Source organism: Gopherus evgoodei, chromosome 2 (assembly GCF_007399415.2).
Source record: "Gopherus evgoodei ecotype Sinaloan lineage chromosome 2, rGopEvg1_v1.p, whole genome shotgun sequence".
NCBI classification, from domain to species: Eukaryota; Metazoa; Chordata; order Testudines; family Testudinidae; genus Gopherus; species Gopherus evgoodei.
In genome coordinates this window covers 184,159,952-184,171,760 of record NC_044323.1, presented here as the reverse complement: position 1 = coordinate 184,171,760, position 11,809 = coordinate 184,159,952, and the positions used below count along the sequence as shown (strand labels likewise).

General features: G+C 40.4%; 1 protein-coding gene across 7 annotated transcripts in view; it reads left to right on the top strand.

The window, feature by feature from the left end:
• Positions 1-11,809, top strand: part of KIF13A (kinesin family member 13A) — a 208,227-nt gene that overhangs the window by 42,728 nt on the left and 153,690 nt on the right. The window lies entirely within an intron of this gene.

The window sequence follows — 11,809 nt, the reverse complement described above, 5'->3', positions numbered from 1 at the left end:
GACTAGCTTTTTTTCTCAGGCTCTATATCTGTGAAACCTCTAGCCCAAGTGACCCCAAATATGCACTACTAATCCTACCCTAAGTGGCTTACTACTCCTGTGTCAGAGGAAGGCCATACCTCAGTTTTCTTTCGTGCTGTTTGGATAATCTATCCCCTTGGCAAAACCAAAAACACCATGACAAAAAAGCCTGCCTTCCCTTTTGAGGAAACTAAAGCCCAAAAGAAAACAAAACTCTAACATGAAGCCTTGGCCTGGTTCTTCACAGCTGGCTATGAAGAGGGGTGAAAGGTGTTTTTTGTCCTCCTACTCTCAGGCTATGTCTAAACAATAGACCAGGGGTCAGCAACCTTTCAGAAGTGGTGTGCCGAATCTTCATTTATTTACTCTAATTTAAGGTTTCGCATGCCAGTAATACATTTTAACATTTTCAGAAAGTCTCTTTTTATGTCTATAATATATAACTAAATTATTTTTGTATGTAAAGTAAATAAGGCTTTAAAAATGTTTAAGAAGCTTCATTTAAAATTAAATTAAAATGCAGAGCCCCCTGGATTGGTAGCCCGGACCCAGGCAGTGAGAGTGCCACTGAAAATCAGCTTGCGTGCCGCCTTTGGCACCCATGCCATAGGTTGCCTGCAATAGACCTTAGTGGCACAGCTGTACAGCTTGCACTGCTGTAAGGTCTCCCGTGTAGCTGCCCGGTCTCCTGCCGACATAATGCTGTCCCCACTACTACTTAGGTCGATCAGGGATGTGGTTTTTTTCACATTCCTGACCGACAAAAGTGCTAGTGTAGGCAAAGCCTCAGAAGCTGCTGTCTAACATTGTTAAATGAAAAACAGGTACACATTCTGGACCTCAAGCCCATGTCGCTGCTTTTTTGGTCAGGTCACTTCCTTCATCTGCTTCCAGCCAGTTAAAACTTGTACCATTTTAGTGCAGGGGCTCACTCCTCTGGGTCCAGGGGCGTACAAGCTTTCTTTTCACAATGAACCACTTTCGCCTTTCCAGGGTCTTTACTGCCATATCTGCCTCTGCCTCTCTTCCCAGCCCTTTCACGGATTTCTTTCCCCAGTCTCTGCAAGCTCCTTGCTTCAGATTCTACCCAGACTCTGTCAGTAGAGCGGAGGAGCTGCTGCTGCTTGTGAGGGAAGGAAACTCGTTTGTATCGTCTCTCACAATCATTCTGTTGCAGCTTCCATTACGGGATGACATCTGTAACTGCCCTGTAAGTATCTTAAAAGGTTAGCACATTCTTTTGTATACACATTGTAGGTGAACTGCAAAGAGAGAAATATTGGGTTTGTGTCCTTTTGTTTGCTGTTTTATGATGTGTAAAGCCGGTCTGAACTTAACCATGTTACTTCCATGTGTGACTCCCAGGCCAAAGTGATCAGGGTGGTCATGGGCACACATGTTAATCCCATCTCTTCTTTTTTTACTTATTTTTGTGAAGCAGGATGGTGTGAAGCAGTGAGCAAAGAAGAGTAAGATTGTGGTAGAAGAGGAGAAAGAAAGTGGGCGGAGAGTGGGAAAGAGAAGGATGGATTTTGAAGGGTGGAGAGAGGCTGAAAACAGATTTTGGCAATATGACTGTATGTGCTGCTTATGATGGAAACTTTCTGTAGCCATATATTCTAAATCTTCATGTTCATAGTTAAAATCTGAATCTTACAGGCATTGATGAGCTCTTCCTTGGACGAATTAGCTCTCTTCATAGAGATTTGTTATTTTCTTTAGCAGTGACCTGAGACCCTCCTTTTCTGGCAAAGCAAAATTCCTGTGAATATGTCTCATATGAAGTATCCTTTCCATTATTCTCTCTCAGGAAGTTTTTGATTGTTTCTGTGGCAACTTGAGACCTTGTCTGTGACTGATCTCTTACCTGAGGAATTTGTCCACTGCCTTTATTGAATGAGCACATGTTGTGACCATTTAACGTGACACTTTGTTGTTCACTATGCTATTTCTGGAAAAATAATTAACAGCATGAAAATTGTAGTTACTTCTATATGTAGAATGATAATCCTCTGTGAAAAGGAGTGGTGTGTGTGTAATTTTAAAAGCATTGTAACTATGTAAATATTGCTAACCTATGCACTCAAAAATTATCTCAACTCTGTAGTGTGTGAGGCATTCACCATTGCTTTGGTGCTGAAAATCTAATATTGGTAATTCTCAAGTCATAAGAAATTCTAGTAACTAGAATGCCAACTATAATGCCTTTTTGGGGTCTCACTTTAGTAATTAGTGTAACTGCTTTTACAAAAGCTCTCAAATAGGTTACAATTTTTTAAAAATTGTGAAAATAAGACATGCATATTCTCAAATAAACCAAGTGCATACATATTTATCCACCATATTGTATTTCTCCTTTCAGTTATTACCCTTTATGACAATTTTGGGAGCTTTTGGTTATTGATCTCCTTGATAAATGGGGTAAGGGATTAAAATACCAGAGGCAGTTTAATCCAGGTCATTCAAACAAGCCAATTTGGTCCTAATAATCAATTTATATCAACTGTCATTATACGTCATTTAATATCTGTACAAATGAAAATCTGTAGCAAATGTGCATTGCCTTGAAGCAACTATGGTGGTTGTAGGAGAAAATGGTTCCCTTTGAATTACTGTGTAGATTGCCCTCGAATGTGCAAACAATCATATTGTTTGTTGTTATAGTTATTTATTTATCCATACACTAATTTTATTTTAGTTAAAGATAAAGTCCAGTGATGGGAGAACAGCTCCCCATACAGTGACCCCTCCCCCTACAGCTGAGGAGCAGTGGGAGTGGGAAGAAGGGGAGTCTTCTGAGGTCTGACAGAGCCCCAGCCTCTACTTCCAGGGGAAGAGGAAGTACCATCCTTTTCTGCCTCCAGCCCAGCCAAGACTAGCAGCTGATCCTGGCTCAGGGTAGGAGTCACTTGCTGGGTGTCTCCAGCCCCGCGGTGATTTACCTTTCCACTAGCTACTCTGGGTGCCTGAAATTATGTGTCTGTGCTGCTAGGGAGTGGTGGGTGACTGCTCTTGCAGCTTCCCTGTCAAAGTCATTTTTCTGCGGGGAAGCAAAAATAAATCTGTGGGGGACAAGGTGTGCGCAGAATTCCCCTAGGAGTAACAATCTGCTTTAGACTTAACTATCTTAAGTAGCTTTGTATCATTTGCAAACTTTGCCACCTCACTGTTTACCCCCTTTTCCATATCGTTTATGAATAGGTTGAACAGTACTGGTCACAGTACAGACCCCTGGGGGATACCACTATTTGGGGGAGGGAGAGCTCAGTGGTTTGAGCATTGGCCTGCTAAACCCAGGGTTGTGAGTTCAATCCTTGAGGGGGCTATTTAGGGATCTGGGGCAAAAATCTGTCTGGGGATTGGTCCTGCTTTGAGCAGGGGAGTTGGACTAGATCTCCTGAGGTCCCTTCCAATCCTGATATTCTATGAATTTACCTCTCTCCATTCCAAAAACTGGCCATTTATTCCTACCCTTTGTTTCCTGTCTTGTAACCAGTTACCTATCCATGAAAGGATCTTCCCTCTTATCCCATGACAGTTTATTTTGCTTTAGAGCGTTTGGTGAGGGACCTTGTCGAAGGCTTTCTGAAAAACTAAGTACATTATATCCACTAGATCCCCCTTGTTCACATGCTTGTTGACTCCTTCAAAGAATTCTAGTAGATTGGCAAGGCCTGATTTCCCTTTACAAATCATGTTCTAATAATTCTGTTCTTTACTATAGTTTCAACCAGTTTGCCCTGTACTGAAGTTAGGCGTACCAGCCTGTAATTGCTGGGATTGCTTCTGGAGCATTTTTTAAAAACTGATGTCATGTTACTATCCTCCATGTGGGATGAGGACTTCCCTTTTCTGTGGAATTTTTTAGTGTTACGTACTTTGAAATTTCAGAAGGGGTGTATTAAACTCCCTCTCTTAAATCTCTTATTCAGAATTTTCATGTGGAAAAAGAAGCTATGTTCATGCTGGTAAAACCAATGGAGCAGTAGTTTTTAGACATCTGTTTTTGGAAGTTTACTTGGAATTGAGGGAAATCTTTGGAAACAAAAACAATTGTTGTAGGTAAAGGGAATGATAGTGTCCTCTAAAACTTCGGAGCCATCACCACATATCTTATTAATTCAGCTACAGTCAATGTTTACTGTGTGCTGAAGGTTAGACTAGCAACCCTAGCATAGAAATGTTTAGAAATACAATAGATTTTAGGGGGACCTGTATTTTTTAAATTTTGTATACAGCTTTAGAAAAAACTTCATATTACTGCTTTTCTCAAATACTCCCATATTAGGGATTTCTTCTTAAACTAGAGATCTGCTCATTGACTGTCTTCCTTTCAGCGTGGTTATATGAAGACATCATAATAAATGCTTTAAAGAAACAAGGTGAAAATCAGTTTCTTTCAGCGCTAAGGGAGAAGTTGCTTAGTTAAATCTCACCCCACCCCCCATGCCCCAATCCTCCTTCCATCTCAGCTGGTCATTTTTCTCTCTCAGGATATAGCTCAGTGTTTTGAGCACTGGCCTACTAAACCCAGGATTGAGTTCAATCCTTGAGGGCCATTTAGGGAACTAGGGTAAAAATCTGTCTGGGGATTGGTCCTGCAGGGGTTGGGCTGGTTGACCTCCTGAGGTCCCTTCCAACCCTGATATTCTAGGATATAGGACTTCACATTTATTGGCTGACTGCTCTAAGCTCTCCACAAGTTTGTAGTGTGAGGTCTTTGCAGTTTAATTCTGTGCTCCTGTGCTTTTGCTATCCTTGCCGTTTATTAATAGCAAATTTTGATCACAGCTGCATTTACCCCAAACGTATGCAGCAGTTGCAGAGGTGCAGAAAGAGGTGCTTGTGGGTTTTGCTGGTTTTTTTAATCTGTCATTGTCAAAAAATCCTGAGAATATGTCTGCACTGCAACTGGGAGATGTGATTCCCATTATTAGTAGACTGACTCATGCTAGTTCAGCTAAAAAGAGCAGTATGGCTGTTCCAGCAGTAGCGGCAGCTGGGGTTGGCTATTAGAGCTTAGACACGGGGTGTTGAGTGGGCTTGGACTTGGGTGGCTAGCCTGAGCCATCAGCAGTGTTGCAGTGTCCGCACACTGGCTCTAACTGAGGTAGTGCGAGTTTGTCTGCCTGTACTGGGAATCACTGACTGTCTTGAATGCTACAGGTAGCAGAAGTATTACTCCTTGATGTCTGACAGCTGCTTCCCCATGGTGAAAGGAACAGCTCTACATACCACCTGAAAGTGCTCCACCAACCACAGACTGAGCACCACTCTTGATGTGGATATGTATGTAAATAAATATATAAGAACCAAAAAATACAAATTAACATTGCTGTTCAGTCTTCAGATCTTTAAAAACTGAGTCAGATGTTTCCATTAGTTCTGCTGAATACCAGAGATGAAAATACCACTGGGAGAGTGCTGTTTTTTCTTCATGTAAGAGTTCTATAAATACTTTAAACTGTTAACATAAGGCTCACTGTTTTTAAGAACAGTTGTTTTTTTTTTTTTTTTGTGAGACAGCAGCATGCTGACTTCCTGCTTCATTTGGACACTGGCCATAAAAAGAATGTAATGTATTCAACTTTTTGAGTTTACAGGGCAATTCAGAAATGCTTTCAGTGTTCCCAAAGGGTCAGAGACTAGTCACATTTCTAGCTGTGTGTTTTTATTGAATTGGTTGCTTCAATTGGGCAAGTAAAGTTCACATCTAAGGTCAAAATGGTGAGAATATAAACTCTTCTAGTCAGTCACTTCAAAAGGTTAGCTTCTGCCTGAGAGCTTCTGCAATTTACATTAGTCCAAATTAAATGAGTGTGAAATGGGTTTTTCCTTCAAGAGATTGTGTCCCATCAAAGTGATGTAAAAAGCTAGTGTCCCGGGTGTTCTTGAAACATAACAGTAGGATGTTGCAATTACTTAGCTATCAGTGCAAGTGGAGAGGGGGAGGGAGACTTAATTTCATGATATGAAAGCATTTGTGCTAGTAAATACTGTGATATTTACAGTTCTATTACAATATTTGTATTACTGTAGCCTCTAGGAGTCCTAGTTATGGACCAGGATCCCCACTGTGGTAGGCACTTAAAACCAGAACAAAAAGATGATTCCTGCCCCAAGTTGCTTACAATCAAAGTATAAGACACAACAACAGTTGAGTACAGACTGGGAAGTAGGAAGTACCAATGTAACGATATTGGTCAGCATGGTAAGCAGTGGTCTCTGCACGCCAGCAGCCAAATCATTGGTAAGATTTTTTTCTTTTTTTTGTGGGCATCATTGCAAAGGAGAATTTGAGGCAGTTAATTAAATTGTCTCATAACACTGTTTTTGCTCTTGTTCAAGTGACTTTCTGAAAAAAATCCTGAAAAATGGTTGAACAAAACCACTTAAATCTATAATGGGATTGGTTCTTCCAACATGAATTTCTTTGCTAAAGTTGATTAAAAAACTAAGTTAAAAGTTGGGAAAATTCCTTCTGATCTGATCTTGTTCAGTGGATGTATGTTAAGATTTTAAGTTGCTAATGAAACAATCCTCCCCTGGACGGAGGCTGGAAGGACTGTATGCTTTTTCCAGCCTGACATGCAAAGGAGCTACTGCTGGGGCACCTATACGGCAGTGATAAATGCAAGGTCTTCCATTAAATTGCCTTGCTGAGAGGAATCGTTGGCACTGAAAGCAAGTTTATGATGCCTCCTGCGGTGTTCTGTAATTTCTGAGTTTTATTTCAAAACCCAATAATAAAACACTATCTTTTCCTTGAAAGGTACAGCTCTCTTCGTGTGCTGCTGTCCAATTGACCCAGTCTTGTACAATCAATAAATAAAAAAGTAAACCAAAAAAATCTCCAGACTGGTTCCAGTCAAACAATGGCAACCACAGCATGTGAACACATGTACTTTATTCTCCTTAGTAAGGTTTGATTTGAACTTAGAATAGAACTGTCTATGGCCCATATAGGCTTTAAAGGAAATACCCAAACAAATTACATGCTATAAATGATACACCAATGAAGTTTTAAAATATGATTGCACAAATGTAAAGAAACAGTTAAGGTTCTCATAGTCATCGGTTTGCCCATAATAGTTCCTGTTGTAAATATTTCAATATAAATTCTTCTTCCTAATAATCAAATATGTCATATAAGCGAGTTAATGTTATGCCTATATTAATATATTATGTTATTGAACCTATTTGTTACATTTTTCTGACTTTTGCATGGTTGAATTTGTGTGTGTTTGTGTTTGTGTTTGTCGCATTTAATTTATTTTATATTTACATAACAGCACATTTTGAGTTTATGTGCATTTAGGCATGGCAAACTAGTCAATTGACTCGTCAAATAATGTCAGTTGACTGCTCAGTTGATCACCTATTATTTGACCGTGGTCAAAAATGAAATGGTCAAATAATCTAGTGAGAATGCCCTGATGCAGGCGGTTTCCTACCTTTTTAAAGTGCATTATGGTGCCATCTTTAGTAAGCCTATTTAAATGTCTTGATAGCTCACTTCGCTACATGCTGATGACATCTGTTGGTGGGGGAAAAGGTGAACTAATTGAAAACTGAGCATCTTGATTGGCTGGAATCGTCTAGAATTAACATTATATGTATATCTTTTTGTATACAAAACCATAAGTGTACAGAGTGGCCTACAAAGCACATTTGTAGGCACCCTCTACTAGAGGGGCCTCTGAACCTAATTGAGAATGTTTCATTTGGGAAGATCTGAGTGCAGCAATCCAGCCTTGAAGACTACAACTCCCATGAAGTTTTTGGGGAAGAGCTTTTTGAATCGAGGGTATTGAGGAGAAGTTCTGTCTTTTTGGGGAGCTGAGATTGCTTTGTGGAGCTCTGTCCAAGCAAGGAGCTGCTGCTAGAAAGACGGACGCTGTTGCTGATAAATTGTTAGGGCTTTGACTAAGCAATGAGCCATGGAAGCTATTGCAAGTCTTCATTGGAGCCAGGGCAGAGGCTGTTACTGTGTCCAGAACTGACTGAGGTTGGCATGCAGTGAAGGCAGCAAGAGTTATCACCACCTTTGTGTGGGAAAATGATTCCAATGGAAAGGGGACAGGAGAGAGACTTTTAAGGGGTTTCCCTGAATCTGAAAAGAGAAGTAGTCTTATTGTCTAACCAGTATCCAAGGTTACTGACCTCTGATGATGACAACTCCCATTTTCAGAGGGGTTGTACATCTTGGAATGATCCCAACTTACACTTGCTCTGACTCTTGTTGCCTTGGCTGGACTGTTTTACTGGACCAGCAGAGTGCTGTCCCCAGCTTCCAAGATCTTCAGGTTCTTCCACGCAAGTGCCTAGAACTCTGAATTTCAGATTTATGCATGTTCAGAGGTGGGATAAATAGTGCCAGGGTGAATGTAAGTTGGTTGAGTCTCATTTACTACTGTGAACTGCATTTATTAGATTAAGTGAAGTGCAACCGTCTGAATTAAATTGGTTGAGGCATTTTAATCAATCTCAGTCTGTTATATCATGTTTCTCTGTTGTTAAGTAAAGGTGTGTTAACTCCAATCTAAGAGTATATTGGTTGTATATTGTTTATAATTGGTACTTTTGAGTTATATCCATTGGATAGATTAGCTCAAGTTTACTCCTAGAGGCTCCCAAGGCATGCCAGTGAGTGTGTAGGCAGGTGGAGGCACCGTCAAGATTAATTTCCTTTATAAGTAAAAGGACGGCAGCAGAAGAGTGAATAGAGAATCCCCACCTATCCATCATCACCAGTGGGATACTCAAGATTTATTTTACTGTTGCAACATCAGATGCCCAGGCACACAGGTGAGTGTTGCCTGCTCCCAAGTAACCCAGAATAGAAAGGAAGTTTACACATTAAACCAGTTAAAAGAGAGAGTCCCTGCCCCTAAGAGTTTACATTTTAAACTAACTAGACAAACATTGGGGAAGAGGAGAGGAAGGTTCACAATCATTAAGCCGCCTCCTAACCCAGTGAGAAGATGCAGGGCTATTAACCTGCTTGAAGAGTTGGCTTGCCGGATACTTAGCTTAAATGCATTTAAAAATTACTTTTCTTTATAATGCTATGTGTTTCTTTTAATTTTATTTCATTTTTCTTTTGTAACTATTCAGTCTTGAATAACATTCACATTTAAATGCTAACCTAATTTTGCTAAATAGATAATTCTTTCATTTTTTAGAACTTCATTTCATTGTCTCACATTTTTCTGCGTTAAAATAACTCATTAAGTAACTTGGTTTTTGTAGTTAAACATAAGTATCTATTTGAGGGCTGGTCTCAACTACAAATATAGGTTGGCTTAACCACATTATTCAGGACTGTGGAAAAATTTCATGCCCCGTGCAATGTAATTAAGCCCTTCTAAGCTGCATTGTAGACATTGTTAAGTCAGTGGAAGAATTCTTCTGTCAGACTCTCTACTGCCTCTCAGAGATGGGTTTACTGGAGATGGAAGAGAATCATAGACTTTAAGGTCAGAAGGGACCATTATGATCATCTACTCCAACCCCTGCACAATGCAGGCCACAGGATCTCACGCACTCACTCCTGAAACAAACCCCTAACCTATATCTGAGCCATTAAAGTTCCTCAAATCATGGTTTAAAGACTTCAAGGTGCAGAGAATCCTCCAGCAAGTGACCTGTGCCCCACGCTACAGAGGAAGGCAAAAAAACCCCAGGACCGCTGCCAATCTGCCCTGGGGGCAAATTCCTTCCCGATCCCACTGTCTTAAACAGAGTGTTAAGGGTTAATGTCTCTTATACCTGTAAAGGGTTACAAGCAGGAAACTGGACACCTGACCAGAAGACCAATCAGAAGACAAGATACTTTTAAATTCGAGAGGAGGGAAGTTTGGGTGTGAGTTCTTTGTTCTTCTCTCGGAGGGTCTGAGAGACCAGACATTACTACAGGCTCTCTAAGTTTCTTTTCATATAGTAAGTAAAACAGGCGGTTTAGGCTTTTTAATTGTTTCACACTATTTGCATTTGTGGATCTGGCTGGTTAACTTTTGTGTGTGTAGTTGCTGGGAATATTTTGATTTTGATTTGTATTGGTACTGGTGGGAAAGTCTCTTTCTGGTGTCTGTAAGCTATAAGACCCTGTAATATTTACATCTTGAAGTTACAGAGATAATTCTTTACTTTTTCCTTTCTTTTATTATAAGATTTCTTTTTAGAGAACCTGATTGATTTTTTTTTTGGCTTCCCTTGTTTTTATCCCAGGGGATTGGGATAACTCACCAAGACGGGTGGGGGAGACGGGAAGAGGGAGTGATAAAATCTCTCTCTGTTTTCCTTGAATCTGTTTGCCTCTTTGTTAAAGGGAAGGCAGATGCTTCCCTGTATGGTGATTTAAGAGGTTAGATCAGTATCTCAGGATAGCCCAGGAAGGGAAGTTCTGAGAGGGGAAAGGTGGGGGAATGGTTTATTTCTCCTTGTTTTAAGAACTCAAGGGATCTGGGTTCTTGGGGTCCCTAGGGAAGGTTGGGGAGGTCAGAGTGCCCCAAAACACTATATTTTTGGGTGGTGGCAGCCTATCAGATCTAAGCTGGTAATTAAGCTTAGGGAAATTCATGCTAGTATCTCATTCCTGGACTCTAAGGTTCAGATTCGAGAGAGAATGCTATGACACCCACGTATAGCAATCAGCTAAACCCTGCGCATGTGGGCAAGACTCACCAGCCAGACACCCAGGAAAGAATTCTCTGTATTAACTCAGATCCCACCCATCTAACATCCCATCACAAGCCATTGGCCATATTTACTGCTAATTGTCAAAGATCAATTAATTGCCAAAATTAGGCTATCCCATCATATCATACCATCCCCTCCATAAACTTATCAAGCTTAGTCTTGAAGCCAGATATGTCTTTTGGCTCCACTGCTCCCCTTGGCAGACTGTTCCAGAACTTCATTCCTCTGTGATGGTTAGAAACCTTCTTCTAATTTCAAGTCTAAACTTCCTGATGGCCAGTTTATATCCATTTGTTCATGTCCACATTGGTACTGAGCTTAAATAATTCCTCTCCCTCCCTGGTACTTATCCCTCTGATGTATTTATATAGAGTAATCATATCTGCCCTCAACCACCTTTTGGTTAGGCTAAACAAGCCAAGCTCTTTGAGTCTCCTTTCATAAGACAGGTTTTCCATTCCTCGGATCATTCTAGTAGCCCTTCTCTGTATCTGTTCCAGTTTGAATTCATCCTTCTTAAACATGGGAGACCAGAACTGCACACAATATTCCAGATGAGGTCCCACCACCTCCTTATTTCTACTGAAAATACTTTACCTGATGCATATCACATTGGCGACTCATAGTCATCCTGTGATCAACCAATACTCCACAATCATCCTCCTCCTACTCTGTTACTTCCAACTGGTGGATCCCAGCTTATAACCAAAATTCTTGTTGTTAATCCCTAAGTGCATGACTTTGCACTTTTTACTATTAAATTTCATCCTATTACTTTTACTCCAGTTTACAAGATCATCCAGATCTTCCCGTATGATATCTCGGTCCTTCTCTGTATTGGGAATACCTTCCAGTTTTGTGTCATCCACAAACTTTATTAGCACATTACTACTTTTTGTGCCAAGGTCAGTAATAAAAAGATTAAATAAGATTGCTCCCAAAACCGATCCCTGAGTAACTCCACTAGTAATCTCCCTCCACCCTGACAGTTCACCTTTCAGTATAACCCATTGTAGTCTCCCCTTTAACCAGTTCCTTATCCACCGTCAATTTTCATATTAATCCCTAACTTTTCCAATTTCACTAA